Raw genomic sequence first — 15,319 nt, forward strand, 5'->3', positions numbered from 1 at the left:
TCGTTTTGCTTGTTTGATATATTAACATTTTTGTTTCCGGAAATAAGTGTTGCCGACTACTGTGTTCCGGATTTTGAATAGAATATGTGGTTGAAATTGGAAGAAACTTGTGACATTGTAGCACTTGGCTAGTCTTGTGTCTCCCTTCTCTTTGCTTGGTTGTAACCTTTGGCAGATGAAGTTTTGATGGAAAAGACGAACCATTTGCAAGGGAAGTTTTGGTCCAACCGTGAACCTGTGTCCACACTGGGAAGCCCCATGCCTATACTCAGCCTTCTACTTTGTGTGTTCAAGCTCATCCAACTAGTAGAAACGGAGAAGGGGAAAATCTGAACGAGCAAACCTATGTCAGAGGTCCTACATGCTTCTCTGAAGTAACAACCTCTTCTGCTCTCAATAAGTCGGGATCCCTCTTCCGCCCCAAAAATAAATAAGTGCCTATGCACAATCCTCTTAAAAAATACAAAGGCGAAAGAAGAGAAAGGCTTCCTGTGTAGAGAGGTGAAGCATGCAATTCCACTGGGGTATTGACAAGGATCGCTAGAAGTGGAGCAATGTGTGTGTTCCTGTGTGACTCCGTCCGGGTACTGTCCAGGCCTGGTGTTAGTGGAGCAACACCAAGGATGAAAACTTATACTCTGAAAATCTTCAACTTGCAAGCTAAACTACCCTTCCCGGATTCGAAACAGTAATATCTAAGTTGAAATTTTGATTGTGTTTGACTAAGTTGGGAAAGGGTGAACCACGTATGTCCATGGGGTAATTGGGGAAACTGAAGTAACCCGCATAGCAATTCAATACTCCCTGAAAGACCAAGGCCCTGTGCTAGAAATCAAACAAAACAGAGAAGTTGGAGTTCTACCAGTGTGTCGCCAAGTGTTGTAGCTGCTACAACCACCCTCCAAAATTTTGGCCTGCACCAATTTCGGAGCCTCCCTTGAAGAGTTTCACTTGATGACTGCACACTCTCGGGTTTGCTCTGTGATCTCGTGTGAGTCTTTACATCTGCCTTGCTTATTCATTTCATTCAAGTTTCTACATGCTGATGTCTAAGTCATGCTTGCTACCATGTTCTGGTTATGCTCAAGGTCCTTGCTTCATGTGTTCTTGTTGTATTCACTATGAAAGCATCTGTCACACTCACACACGGAGTCACATTCTCTGTGGCGCAAGCATCATCTCGATCAATGAATGCTTAATCACGAGTGTTGCGCTTGTCACTTGCACCGTCAATCAGTCATGTTGAACATGTGTGTCTTGATGGTTTGGGTCATTTTGTTAGCGAGTCATGTGAGTGTGTGTTTGTATTATCACCTATGCATCTTTCGATCGTTCACACACTTAGTCATTTTTGTTGAATTTCTGACGACCAGGCTCCCCTCTGACAACTAGACCCTCACCCTACTTTCGACTCGATCGACTGTCAACTAGAACAATGCAGAAGCACCAAAGCTAGTCTTTTCAAGCTGCGCTACCCACAAGCAATCAAATCAACTTCCAAGCTTACCACCTGGATAGTCAAACCTGGAAGTCACCCCGGGACTGACTCCTTTCAAAAATTACGCGGAGGTCACTGACCTCACTCACTCAACTTCCTAAGGAAATTTCGTAGATAGGCCAGACGGAAACCAAGTGACTGTCCCTGCCTCCTTCAGAAAATTGCGCAGTTTTCCCAGTCAGTCATGCAAACAGTCGACCGGCTACTCATCCAAGAAATTGCGCAGTTTTCATGAGCAGGTCATCTACTATCCAACAATCCACTCAACTCACAAATTGCGTAGAGATGACCAGCAAGCTAGCTTTCCAGCTTCAGTGCAATTTCCCTGCCAGTAGCTCCTAGCAGCAGACTACCATTTCCCTCAAGGAATTGCGCAATTTCTGCTGCCAGTGACTGAGCAGGCAACTGCCAGTTCCCTCTACGAATTGTGCAGTTTTGGCTGCCAGTGACCCCAGCAGCCAACTGTGAGTTCTCTCTAGGAATTGTGCAGTTTTGGCTGCCAGTGACCCCAGCAACCAACTGCCAGTTCCCTTTAGGAATTGTGCAGTTTTGGCTGCCAATGACCCCAGCAGCCAATTGCCAGTTCTCTTTGGGAATTCCGCAGTTTTGGCTGCCAGTCTCCTCGGCAGTTCCTCCCAAAAACTGCACAATTCCTACCTGCTGACCCTTCATGCAGCCCATCCCATTCCTCTGGAAAATTACGTGAACTTGGTTGTCCAGCCCCACTACCCATTTGTTCCAAAAAATGCGTAGAGCATGCATGCCTTGCCTTCTTGTAGCCCGCACTGTCCCTCCCAAAATTTTCACAATTTTTCCTCCCAGTCGAGCCAGATCTCGTATATAGTCACTGTCAACTTATATTGCCCATCTTCATCACTGAACAACTCTTGCGCAGTTTTCATCCGCAGTGCCCAGAGCCATCATCCTACTTCACAACCTTGTTGCCTCTCCCAGTCACCTGCATCCAAAATGATCATGTGTCATGGTAGACTAGGAGGTTTTGGATTTGATGTCATCTCGCCATGAGTGACTATAGGTACAGGTGCACCAACAAGCATGGCAAGACGATGAAAATGATGAACATGCACCTTCGCAAATAGATGAGCATGTCAAGCCTTCCAACATGCAAGCAAGGAAAAACATGTTAAAGCTTCATCAAGTGAACCAAAGACCGTCGAAGACTCCACACACTTTGCCATGTGGAGGTGAAGCTATGATACACCATGAAGACATCCATCACCCAGTAGCAATGTAGCTCGACATGCACTCTAGTAGCAGCACGAATGTACCAGCACTGTCATGTCAAGTCATGTCACCCACATCTCCACTATGGTCTTGTTGTCAACCAATGTGATGTAACGTGGAAGTCCAAGAGACCTACTTGTTGAACAAAGAGTCATGTAAGTCGAAAAGTCATGGAAGTTAAACAGTCATAAGGGTAGTTGAACAGCCACAAGGGTCAGTTTCACCCTTGGTTATAAATACCCCCTCATTTGTACATGTAAAGGAATTTTCAATTTAGCTCCTCCCACTTAGCCAAGAGAGTCTGTAACATTTTCTTTGAGGAGTAAGTAGTGGCTCCAACGCCCCGCACTCGGGGTTAGTGATATATGGTGTAATGATGTGTCTTCGAACTTTCTCTTAATTCAGAAGCCTGCTAATAGGCCAGCACATTTTCTCACATGTATTGTATCTGTTGTAAGACTGATCTTTAACATTTGTAATGCATGTTGCTTAAACATGTGTTCTACATCTGAATTGCTTCATTTGTTGTAATGCATAATCTATTAATGGAAATGTGTTGTATATGTTGTTAACGCTATCTCACCCATGTAGATTGCTCTCCCGAACATCAAACAAACCTTTCACTTGAATTTTGTTGTAACAACTGTTGCACTCATTCAAACTGATCCGTTGAGTGTTGTACGTGTTATCTTACCTTGTATGTTGTGACTACCACATCTATGTGGAATGCTCCTCCGAAAGTTGTGCATGTCCTATTGTGTTGTGTGTTCCTAGTAGTGTTGGGACTTCTCCCAATCAACCTGGAACTCACTCTCACCCTCTCCCTCGATAGTGAAAGAACCATTGACACAAGTGACACTTACACTCACCAGGCATGCAAACCTCACTTCTCAAAGACAAATAAAACCACTCTCATGTGCTAACAAGCAAGAGTTGAGATAGATATTTAAGATAATGGCAACTGGGCCATCGTATCAGATGGGACTCCTACACCAAATGTTGTGAGGTCTAGTTGGGACTTCATACTGGGGATATACCCTGAATGTTGACGGGTCCAGCACCATCAACAAGTGGGAAGGGTTTTTATAGGCAGAGAGGGGAAAACGGTCATCTGATGTGGGATGACGTCATGAGGGAACACATGGAAGAAGGGGATTGGGCGCCGACAAATGACAGGTAGATGGGAGCAAGGATAGAGAAGTTACCATTTACATTTTAATCTCATCGCTCACTTGAAACTGGCATCGATGGTGTTATCACTAAACAAATTTCAAAGAAAAGGGGTAAGGTAAGGAAGAATTGGTCTTGGTCACTTTCTTGTTTCTTTCATTCCTAAGAAGCTCAAGACAGTCGAATTTGGCATGTAAGCTGTGTTTTTGAAATTACACAGCAGTTTCGTAGCGCGCTACGAAACTGCTGTAGGTGATGCCTAATGCACAGCAGTTTCGTGGCGCGCTATGAAACTGTTGTAGCTACATATTATTATTCGATGGGCCAATTTTGAAGAACAAAGGGAAATATTTTTGGAACAAGGTACACCTGGCATGGAAAACAAAAGAAGCTAGCAGTGAGCATACAACTGTTAGTGAAGGCAATCGAATTGTCCCTGGTGTTTCCATACCAGATTCATTTTTTCAGTATGATCTTGTTGGTATTCATCGTGGTGTTGCCCAAGAGCTGAACCAGAACAGGTTAGCTCTTCCAGCAGTTGGGAATGACAACAGAATAGTGCGTGAAAATTCTGCATCAAGTGTGGAAGGTGTCGAAGAATTTGAGGGGGACAACTCGGCAGAGTCTGAAGAGTACATGTTTGTTCTACGCATTGTGTTACTGTTATTTTGGGCATGGCTCACTTTACTTTCCTTCAACTCAGCCTTAGTGGTGGTACCTATTTCTCTCGGCCGGGCATTGTTTGCTTCCATTCCCCGGTTTCCTATTACACATGGGATCAAATGCAATGATCTTTACGCCTTCAACATTGGATGCTATATTATTTGGGCTGTTGTAGATGGAATTGGATATGCTGTTGATTATCTAAAGTCACATAACTTGAAATATCTTGTTAACCAAGTTTTAATGTGGTCCATGATTGTTGTCAAAATCTTCATTCTGTTGTCTTTGTGGATCTTTGTTATCCCTGTTCTCATTGGACTATTATTTGAGCTATTGGTGATAGTGCCTTTGCGTGTACCCATCAATGAAAGTCATGTGTTCCTTCTTTATCAAGATTGGGCATTGGAACTCATATTTCTCAAGATCTGGACAAGACTAGTAATGCTAGTTCAAATGGCACCGTTGACAGATGATAGTTGGCATATCAAATTTGACCAAGTCAGAGCAGATGGATTTTCTCGTTTGCGTGGTCCGTGGCTGCTTCGAGAAATTGTGGCGCCTATCCTTACGAAGCTTTTGACAGCTCTCTGCGTTCCTTACGTGTTTGCTCGGGGCCTGATTCCTTTTTTTTTTGGTTATTCTCTTATCATCAACTCTGCAGTGTACCGATTTGCATGGCTGGGATGCCTTACTTTGGGATTGCTATGATATTGCATTAAAAGATTTCACCAGTGGTTTATGAATCTCCATAATGCTATTTGTGATGATCGGTATTTGATAGGAAGGAGGCTGCATAACTATGGGGAAGATATATCAGTTCAGTCAAAAAGCAAGGATAATGCAGAGGTTGAGGAAGTGGTGCCAGATTCAACAGATAGGGCTTCTGATTTTTCTAGTGACTCTGAAGAAAACAGTTTCTCTTCTGATTCAGTGGGTGACGATTCAAGGCTTGTAAATGAAAGTTCCAGTATTGGGACATCCAGTAGTCAAGGTGAAGTCAGAGGAAGTCTAAGGCATCGACAACTCAGATCTGAACTATTGGTTGGGATTTGCATATAATATAGCAGTAAAGTTGTTGTTCACACTGGAACGGCATTTGCTGGGCGTTACTATTCATAAATAAAGGAACTCCATGGAGATGGTCTTCTAAATTGTCAGAGAGCAGGAACTGGAGGGTGGATGTCATTTGATGATAAGCAAGTTCAAGCATACGATCTCAAAAATTTAGAAATGGATTGCTTTGGAGGGAAATTTACTGATGATGTTTATGACAACTCCCTCAAAACAAATTCTCCACAAGAATATGATAAGCCAAATAGCGCATATATGCTTCTGTATGAATGAGCGAGATCTGAGGTCTTTTTGGATTCCCCTGCACCAAGTGCTAATTCTGGCATAAAATATGAAGATGGAGACGCGTTGATGAAAGAGATACAACAAGTGGAATCAATAGAAAAGAATATTTATATAGAGATGCCCCCATCAATTCACCTTTGTGTGTGGAAAGAAAGTTTGAAATTTGTACACGAGATGCATCTCTTGGATAAAGACTATTTCCGGTTCTTTTTGAAATTGGTTGAAGTAAACATTGATTTGATAGATTCAAGTTTTATCAATCAGCAAAAGGAGTTTTTGCAATCAAGTAGCAGAGCAGTGAAAATCTCAAGGAAAAGATAAACTGTTTAAACAGTTTCGCAGTTTCGTAGCACGTAGGTGCTGTTTTTAATACAGGCAAACAGTTCGATGGGATAATCAGAAATTTTCAAAGGGAACACCTAAGTGACATGTAAGAGATCAAAGGAAGCTACCAGGCCATTCAAATTATGACAGGTGTACCTTTAACAAAGGTGAAATGTTTTGACCTAAGTTTAAAGTTTTTGATTATAAAGTCACTTTATTATCGGTCATTAGGGTTTGAAGGAGCTGCATACTGGGAGTTTTGGTTGGCACACCTGTCCATCAAAGAAGCCTCCAGCACATCAGGAACATGGTGATGCTCTATATTCTTGGGCTATTAAAGAGCTAAAGACATGCTGCTACATATTCGAATAGATGGTGGAAGACTGGAACCGAAAAAACAGGGTATTTCTCCTAGCATCACTGAACCATTGAATCATTCATCATCCTAGGCCAACATGGAACATTGAATACTCATCTCATGCCATCTCAGCCAAACGAAAAGGAAACCAGGTGTCAAAGCTGCAAGGAGGAATCATTCTACGAAGGAGATAGAGTTAGAGTTATAATTAAATTAGAACTCTTTAGAACTTCAGTTAGTGGTTATTGTATTAAATAGTTTGTTGCAAAGCAGATAGGTGTCATTAGTGTCAGTCATCGAGCTCCCCTCATGCTGGAGGAGGAAGCTCCAAGTAGTTATAATTATGTTTCTATATATAGCTGAATGATGAATGTAATGAGGGTTGGATATTTGAGAAAACAGAGTATTGTTTTGGCTTGTGTAAAAACTCAGTTTCAGTAATACAATTTGCTGCTTTTCTTCTCAGGATTCATACAGTGTTTCAATGCTCAAGATATGTGGTTTTGCTTTATCCTTTATGTTTTTACAGTTGTATAAATACACAATCACTCAGAATTCACTTTGCTGCTCTGATTTCCTGTGTGTATTTGTAAGCTGAGGTTTCTATGAGATGTGTTTTGAGTATTTAAACATCACATGCCCTGACTTCTATGAATGAGTAGTCTTATAGTTTACTGAAGGATGATTAACTCCATAAGCCCAATGGAAGTCTTTGTAATGTCAGTCCAGCCAACCTGTTTGTTAAATTCACTTTACAAGAGTTAGCCATCTTATCAATAGTCAAAATCAATAACTTTTTGAGAGAGCCCTCTCAGGCTAAGGAGGCTAAGCCTTAGTCAAAAGATTGGTCTGAAACAGTTACACAGAGTATACCTGATCAGCAGCCTTTCAGTGCTTGATTTTGTGATAACATTTTGGTGCGTCTGCCGGGAGTCTGAAGATTATTCATTCCCGAAATTAAGAGGTTGAACTTCTGAAGGTAGCAGGAGCTCAGACATCTATTTGAGGCTGCAAATCTACCTTGGCGACTCCACACATCAAATAAGAAATTAGAAGGTGACTCCACTGCCAGAAGATCAGTAGCTTGATGAAGTTTCAAGATGAATTCCACTGCAAGAATGAATGCCAGGTATGCTCCTATGAATCGGTCTCATATCCTTGGTTTTCCAAATCCTATGCCAAAGTTTGATTGGTTAGAGGATCTTCCAATATTCAAAGATGAAAAGAAAGATGATGCTGCTCTTCATTTGGTTAGATTCCATATGCATGTACGCAGTCTTAAGGTTCATTTCCCTGAAGATTGTCTCATGAAAATGTTTATGACCACTTTAGAAGGAAAAGCATGGTCTTGGTATAAAAGTCTGGAAAATGGTTCAATATATTTGCTTGCTAGTTTTCATGATGAATTCTGTGAAATGTATAAAGAAGGTTATCCTTCCTTATTGCTGCTTAAAGATTGCTGTAGACATTCTTTAAGTCTTATTCAATACTTGGAAGATTGTTATGATGATGATGAATTTATGGATGAAGAAATTTTAGAGGCTCTTCATAACAATGCATTCCAGCACCAAGGAGAAGGTATATCATCCCATGAAACGCAGCATGAGGAGCAGCAGTGGTTTACTTGTGAAAACCATGTTTTATCCTTAGATATGAATGTAGAGATGCAGCAGATCTCTCAGTCTTAAAATCATAAAGAAGATGAAAATGATTACACCCAGCAAGAAGAAATACTGGAGGAAATTTTCTATGACCCTCGGGCAGAGGAAAAGCTTGTTCAATTTTGTAATTCCTTGCAGCAGCTTACTTCAAATAATGATCATAATAGTGAGGAAAATTACATTGTTTGTGAGCATCATTCAGAAAGGCAGTTGGATAGCATATCAATTAAATTTGGTGTGGCTGAAGATAAGTTGTCTAAAGATACAGAAAGTTTTGAGAATCATCAAACTAACCATGTGTTTTTTGACCCTATAGCTGAATACATGGAAAAGATTTACTGTTCAGGCTTCCAGTTATATTTTCATCTTGAAGAACAGTTACACCTCATACTGCCTTGGTTATTTCAGTATCTGATTTGTATATGCTTCAAGCACAGTAAGGAGATCCAAGTTTTAGATCAGATTGTTGATTGGCTGTATTGGAAATATCATGTTGCCTGAGCTACAAGTGGAGATTGCAGCTGGTAGGGTAGGTAGGTAGGAAAGTGCAAATAAGCTCAAGGTTGACTGAGCAATTTTTTTTAGTAGTGGTAGATATAGACTTCTATCTCCTACAGTGATCATCAAGCTTAAGCCCGAGGTGAACGCCCCAGAAGCTTGAAAGGGATGTATGTCAAATAAAATTTTGTTCATCATAAGAGGAAAGGCACTGGAACTGCATGTTCTTAGTGTACCACAAGGGCACACTATCCCAAGTGGAGCCACTGTTATCACTAAACAAATTTCAAAGAAAAGGGGTAAGGTAAGGAAGAATTGGTCTTGGTCACTTTCTTGTTTCTTTCATTCCTAAGAAGCTCAAGACAGTCGAATTTGGCATGTAAGCTATGTTTTTGAAATTACACAGCAGTTTCATAGCACGCTACGAAACTGCTGTAGGTGATGCCTAATGCACAGCAGTTTCGTGGCGCGCTACGAAACTGCTGTAGCTACATATTATTATTCGATGGGCCAATTTTGAAGAACAAAGGGAAATATTTTTGGAACAAGGTACACCTAGCATGGAAAACAAAAGAAGCTAGCAGTGAGCATACAACTGTTAGTGAAGGCAATCGAATTGTCCCTGGTGTTTCCATACCAGATTCATTTTTTCAGTATGATCTTGTTGGTATTCATCGTGGTGTTGCCCAAGAACTGAACCAGAACAGGTTAGCTCTTCCAGCAGTTGGGAATGACAACAGAATAGTGCGTGAAAATTCTGCATCAAGTGTGGAAGGTGTCGAAGAATTTGAGGGGGACAACTCGGCAGAGTCTGAAGAGTACATGTTTGTTCTACGCATTGTGTTACTGTTATTTTGGGCATGGCTCACTTTACTTTCCTTCAACTCAGCCTTAGTGGTGGTACCTGTTTCTCTCGGCCGGGCATTGTTTGCTTCCATTCCCCGGTTTCCTATTACACATGGGATCAAATGCAATGATCTTTACGCCTTCAACATTGGATGCTATATTATTTGGGCTGTTGTAGATGGAATTGGATATGTTGTTGATTATCTAAAGTCACATAACTTGAAATATCTTGTTAACCAAGTTTTAATGTGGTCCATGATTGTTGTCAAAAGCTTCATTCTGTTGTCTTTGTGGATCTTTGTTATCCCTGTTCTCATTGGACTATTATTTGAGCTATTGGTGATAGTGCCTTTGCGTGTACCCATCAATGAAAGTCCTGTGTTCCTTCTTTATCAAGATTGGGCGTTGGAACTCATATTTCTCAAGATCTGGACAAGACTGGTAATGCTAGGTCAAATGGCACCGTTGACAGATGATAGTTGGCTTATCAAATTTGACCAAGTCAGAGCAGATGGATTTTCTCGTTTGCGTGGTCTGTGGGTGCTTCGAGAAATTGTGGCGCCTATCCTTACGAAGCTTTTGACAGCTCTCTGCGTTCCTTACGTGTTTGCTCGGGGCCTGTTTCCTCTTTTTGGTTATTCTCTTATCATCAACTCTGCAGTGTACCGATTTGCATGGCTGGGATGCCTTACTTTGGGATTGCTATGGTATTGCATTAAAAGATTTCACCAGTGGTTTATGAATCTCCATAATGCTATTTGTGATGATCGGTATTTGATAGGAAGGAGGCTGCATAACTATGGGGAAGACATATCAGTTCAGTCAAAAAGCAAGGATAATGCAGAGGTTGAGGAAGTGGTGCCAGATTCAACAGATAGGGCTTCTGATTTTTCTAGTGACTCTGAAGAAAACAGTTTCTCTTCTGATTTAGTGGGTGACGATTCAAGGCTTGTAAATGAAAGTTCCAGTATTGGGACATCCAGTAGTCAAGGTGAAGTCAGAGGAAGTCTAAGGCATCGACAACTCAGATCTGAACTATCGGTTGGGATTTGCATATAATATAGCAGTAAAGTTGTTGTTCACACTGGAACGGCATTTGCTGGGCGTTACTATTCATATATAAAGGAACGCCCTGGAGATGGTCTTCTAAATTGTCGGAGAGCAGGAACTGGAGGGTGGATGTCATTTGATGATAAGCAAGTTCAAGCATACGATCTCAAAAATTTAGAAAAGGATTGCTTTGGAGGGAAATTTACTGATGATGTTTATGACAACTTCCTCAAAACAAATTCTCCACAAGAATATGATAAGCCGAATAGCGCATATATGCTTCTGTATGAATGAGCGAGATCTGAGGTCTTTTTGGATTCCCCTGCACCAAGTGCTAATTCTGGCATAAAAGATGAAGATGGAGACGCGTTGATGAAAGAGATCCAGCAAGTGGAATCAATAGAAAAGAATATTTATATAGAGATGCCCCCATCAATTCACCTTTGTGTGTGGAAAGAAAGTTTGAAATTTGTACACGAGATGCATCTCTTGGATAAAGACTATTTCCGGTTCTTTTTGAAATTGGTTGAAGTAAACATTGATTTGATAGATTCAAGTTTTATCAATCAGCAAAAGGAGTTTTTGCAATCAAGTAGCAGAGCAGTGAAAATCTCAAGGAAAAGATAAACTGTTTAAACAGTTTCGCAGTTTCGTAGCGCGCTACGAAACTGCGAAACTACTGTAGGTGTTGTTTTTAATACAGGCAAACAGTTCGATGGGATAATCAGAAATTTTCAAAGGGAACACCTAAGTGACATGTAAGAGATCAAAGGAAGCTACCAGGCCATTCAAATTATGACAGGTGTACCTTTAACAAAGGTGAAATGTTTTGACCTAAGTTTAAAGTTTTTGATTATAAAGTCACTTTATTATCGGTCATTAGGGTTTGGAAGGAGCTGCATACGGGGAGTTTTGGTTGGCACACCTGTCCATCAAAGAAGCCTCCAGCACATCAGGAACATGGTGATGCTCTATATTCTTGGGCTATTAAAGAGCTAAAGACATGCTGCTACATATTCGAATAGATGGTGGAAGACTGGAACCGAAAAAACAGGGTATTTCTCCTAGCATCACTGAACCATTGAATCATTCAGCATCCTAGGCCAGCATGGAACATTGAATACTCATCTCATGCCATCTCAGCCAAACGAAAAGGAAACCAGGTGTCAAAGCTGCAAGGAGGAATCATTCTACGAAGGAGATAGAGTTAGAGTTATAATTAAATTAGAACTCTTTAGAACTTCAGTTAGTGGTTATTGTATTAAATAGTTTGTTGCAAAGCAGATAGGTGTCATTAGTGTCAGTCATCGAGCTCCCCTCATGCTGGAGGAGGAAGCTCCAAGTAGTTATAATTATGTTTCTATATATAGCTGAATGATGAATGTAATGAGGGTTGGATATTTGAGAAAACAGAGTATTGTTTTGGCTTGTGTAAAAACTCAGTTTCAGTAATACAATTTGCTGCTTTTCTTCTCAGGATTCATACAGTGTTTCAATGCTCAAGATATGTGGTTTTGCTTTATCCTTTATGTTTTTACAGTTGTATAAATACACAATCACTCAGAATTCACTTTGCTGCTCTGATTTCCTGTGTGTATTTGTAAGCTGAGGTTTCTATGAGATGTGTTTTGAGTATTTAAACATCACATGCCCTGACTTCTATGAATGAGTAGTCTTATAGTTTACTGAAGGATGATTAACTCCATAAGCCCAATGGAAGTCTTTGTAATGTCAGTCCAGCCAACCTGTTTGTTAAATTCACTTTACAAGAGTTAGCCATCTTATCAATAGTCAAAATCAATAACTTTTTGAGAGAGCCCTCTCAGGCTAAGGAGGCTAAGCCTTAGTCAAAAGATTGGTCTGAAACAGTTACACAGAGTCTACCTGATTAGCAGCCTTTCAGTGCTTGATTTTTTTATAACAGATGGACTTATAACGTAGTGGGTGTTCCCCACCATGCTATGGCGAGTAAAAGAACAAGTGGTCAGATCCAACGTCTACACCCCATAATCAATTTAGTTCATCGAATCAGTGGGCCTACACTTTTGAGTTTTAAACTCTGGGGTAGCACCTTTCTATTGTCTGTGGAAGTTACCCCTCCCTGAAATTCTTTTGGGGGCTCATTGGGAAGAGATGGATAGTGATCTGCCTATAAACATGCTAGAACTTTAAACGAAAAAGGTGCACCTATGCTAATTTCCTCTTTTAGCATGTTGCGCTTACCTAGTGGAGGGTTCCATGGGTGCAGGCTTTAACATTAGAGCCTTCTTCATGGTTCCAGGGCTTTACAGTTTCTCCCATCACTGATTTGATAAATTCCTAAGTCACAAGTCTTGAATTAAACCTTTTAGCCTTCTTACAAAAGTGATGAAGGGAAACAATAATAAGAATGGTTTATGACATAATTTTGTTATGACTCTCATCATGATTTGATTAGTACATGAGATGTGCATGAATACGTGACCTAATAGATGATAATGCAGCTCTTGTGATAAGGTCTCAATCCTTCTTTATGTATCTCAGATAAGTTTGATACCCCTATGCTCAGATCTGTTATAATGACTTGTAGATTTCATATTTGTGATATGTTTGATGAAATGTTTGTCATGGCTATTCGATCAATTCCTTATACCAATGTTCACATTAGTAGCTTTAATTCATGGTTATTTAACATTTCTATAGGTTTCATGAAGTTTTTGGCAGTGGCCTGAGTCTTGGCCCTAAAAAAGTGGCACAGAATCCGGGGTCACTGGCATAGAACTGCCTAAAAAAGGCCATAGTCGCGAGCTTTGTTGTGGGAATGATTGGAGGGCCTTAGTCGCATGCATGGCTTGTCATGGAAGCAACTATGGGTATGGCTCAGCAAAAATACAAGTTGTCTTAGTGGTTAGGCACCCAGAAGGGTTGGTTGTATCCTTAAGGGTCTGTAGTTCTAGAGTAAGGTCAGATTGGGTTTTTTTTGTCGGTTCCACTTCCTTAACTATACACGGGGATTTGAATCACATCATAGTAGCCTCTCATCACATGTTTACCTGAGTGGAATGGTTAGCTTGGGTAAATGTGGGAGGAGGGTGTTACAGAGTGGTATGAGAGCATGGCTCATCCCTTGGACTAGATGGCAGAATGTGTTGGTCATGCATACATGTCAATTACATATGTGTTCTTCATGCTTTTGATCTATGTGCTTGTTGTGTGTGCATGGTGGTGGTCATGGTTGTAGTTGTGTCGCCATGTGAAAGTATGTCAGTTATGCACTTTTATGCATGTCAGTGTCTATATGTCATTATGCATACATTGACATGGTAATATTTTTCATGCATGAGATCATGGTATGTGGTTGGTGTTGGGCACCAAATCGGGCTATATTTCTGTCGCATTTCCATCACCCTTTTTACCTTTTTGCACTTATTTACCCATGTTTACTATGCTAAATTTACGAGGTAAACACCCCTGACTTGTCTATTGGAATATTTTATTAATGAAGTAAAGTCATGGAGTTTTGCCTATTCACAACACTAAAATGTATGTTTGACCGCAACTTCTGGAGAACAAGAACCAAGGCTTCAACATTCTGCAACAGATCTGCTATTCATAGTGTTAGCCTCCTGTTGCAACAGGTTTCATATTTCATGATTGACAGTGGAAGTGCCAAAAATGTTCATCTTTTCCATGCTGCAAAGGTTCCATTTTTGAAAGGTTGCTCAGTTAAAGGAAAGCCAAACAGCCTAAGCTTGGTTTCCCTAAAGTTTAAATTGCTTGTCTTAGAATATAGAGAATAATATCTGGCCAAACAGTTTAAACTTGGCAGATGTGCAGATAGGTAGAGAATCTTGGGAGCTCAACAGTTCAAGCTGAGCCCCTGGCAGAAATAAGGGTAGTTTTAGATAGGAAGGCAGTTGAAAAGAAAAAGAAATCAGGGTTTGCAACTCTAAGTGCACCCTTCCTGAAGTAACAAAAAATGCTAGGTGTTGTAAAAGGGTAGGTAGCTGTGTGGTTGCAGAATGATAATTTATGATCAATTTTGTGTTACAAAGTGCTTTATTTTTACAGATCACAGTGCAGGCAGTTTTCATGCAAAGGAGCTCAAAGGTGGACATAACTAACTCCCCCTTCTTCTAATTCCCCAAGTCCCTTACTAACTTCCCAAAGAGGTCAAGATCTGTTTGATTCCTCTTAAGTTTCATCATCATCCATAGCAGTTGCCTTGGTGAAGATCTGCTTCACTCAAGGACTCTATTTCTTTTCAAAGTCTTTTCCCCAAAATTAGCCTAAGGTCCCTGACCTTGGCGCCTGCTTATCACCTTCATATTGACTACTAACAGTACTATATAACTCCCTATTAGTTTTCCCATTCCCCTATTTTAACTTTGTATATAAAATTCCCCTATGTAAATATACCCCCTGGCAATATAGCCATATTCTTTATAAAGTCTGGGAAAAAACAGTCCATCTGGGGCTGCTTTTAGCCCATCCGTGTCCAAGCAAGGATTAATCTGACACCTGGCCAGACTAATAACCTCTTCCCTAGCCCTAAAACCCTCAAAAACCCACTTTTTGCCCCCTTATCCTAAGTTTCGGGCATAAATTGATAAACCCGCGCGAAAAAACCCAGGTTCTACCCCTTTTTCCTAAGTCCTAACTGTAAATACA

The sequence above is a fragment of the Pinus tabuliformis genome, chromosome 2_2 (genome assembly GCF_031772625.1).
Source record: "Pinus tabuliformis cultivar Carrire ecotype Pingquan chromosome 2_2, CPIR1, whole genome shotgun sequence".
Classification (NCBI taxonomy): domain Eukaryota; kingdom Viridiplantae; phylum Streptophyta; class Pinopsida; order Pinales; family Pinaceae; genus Pinus; species Pinus tabuliformis.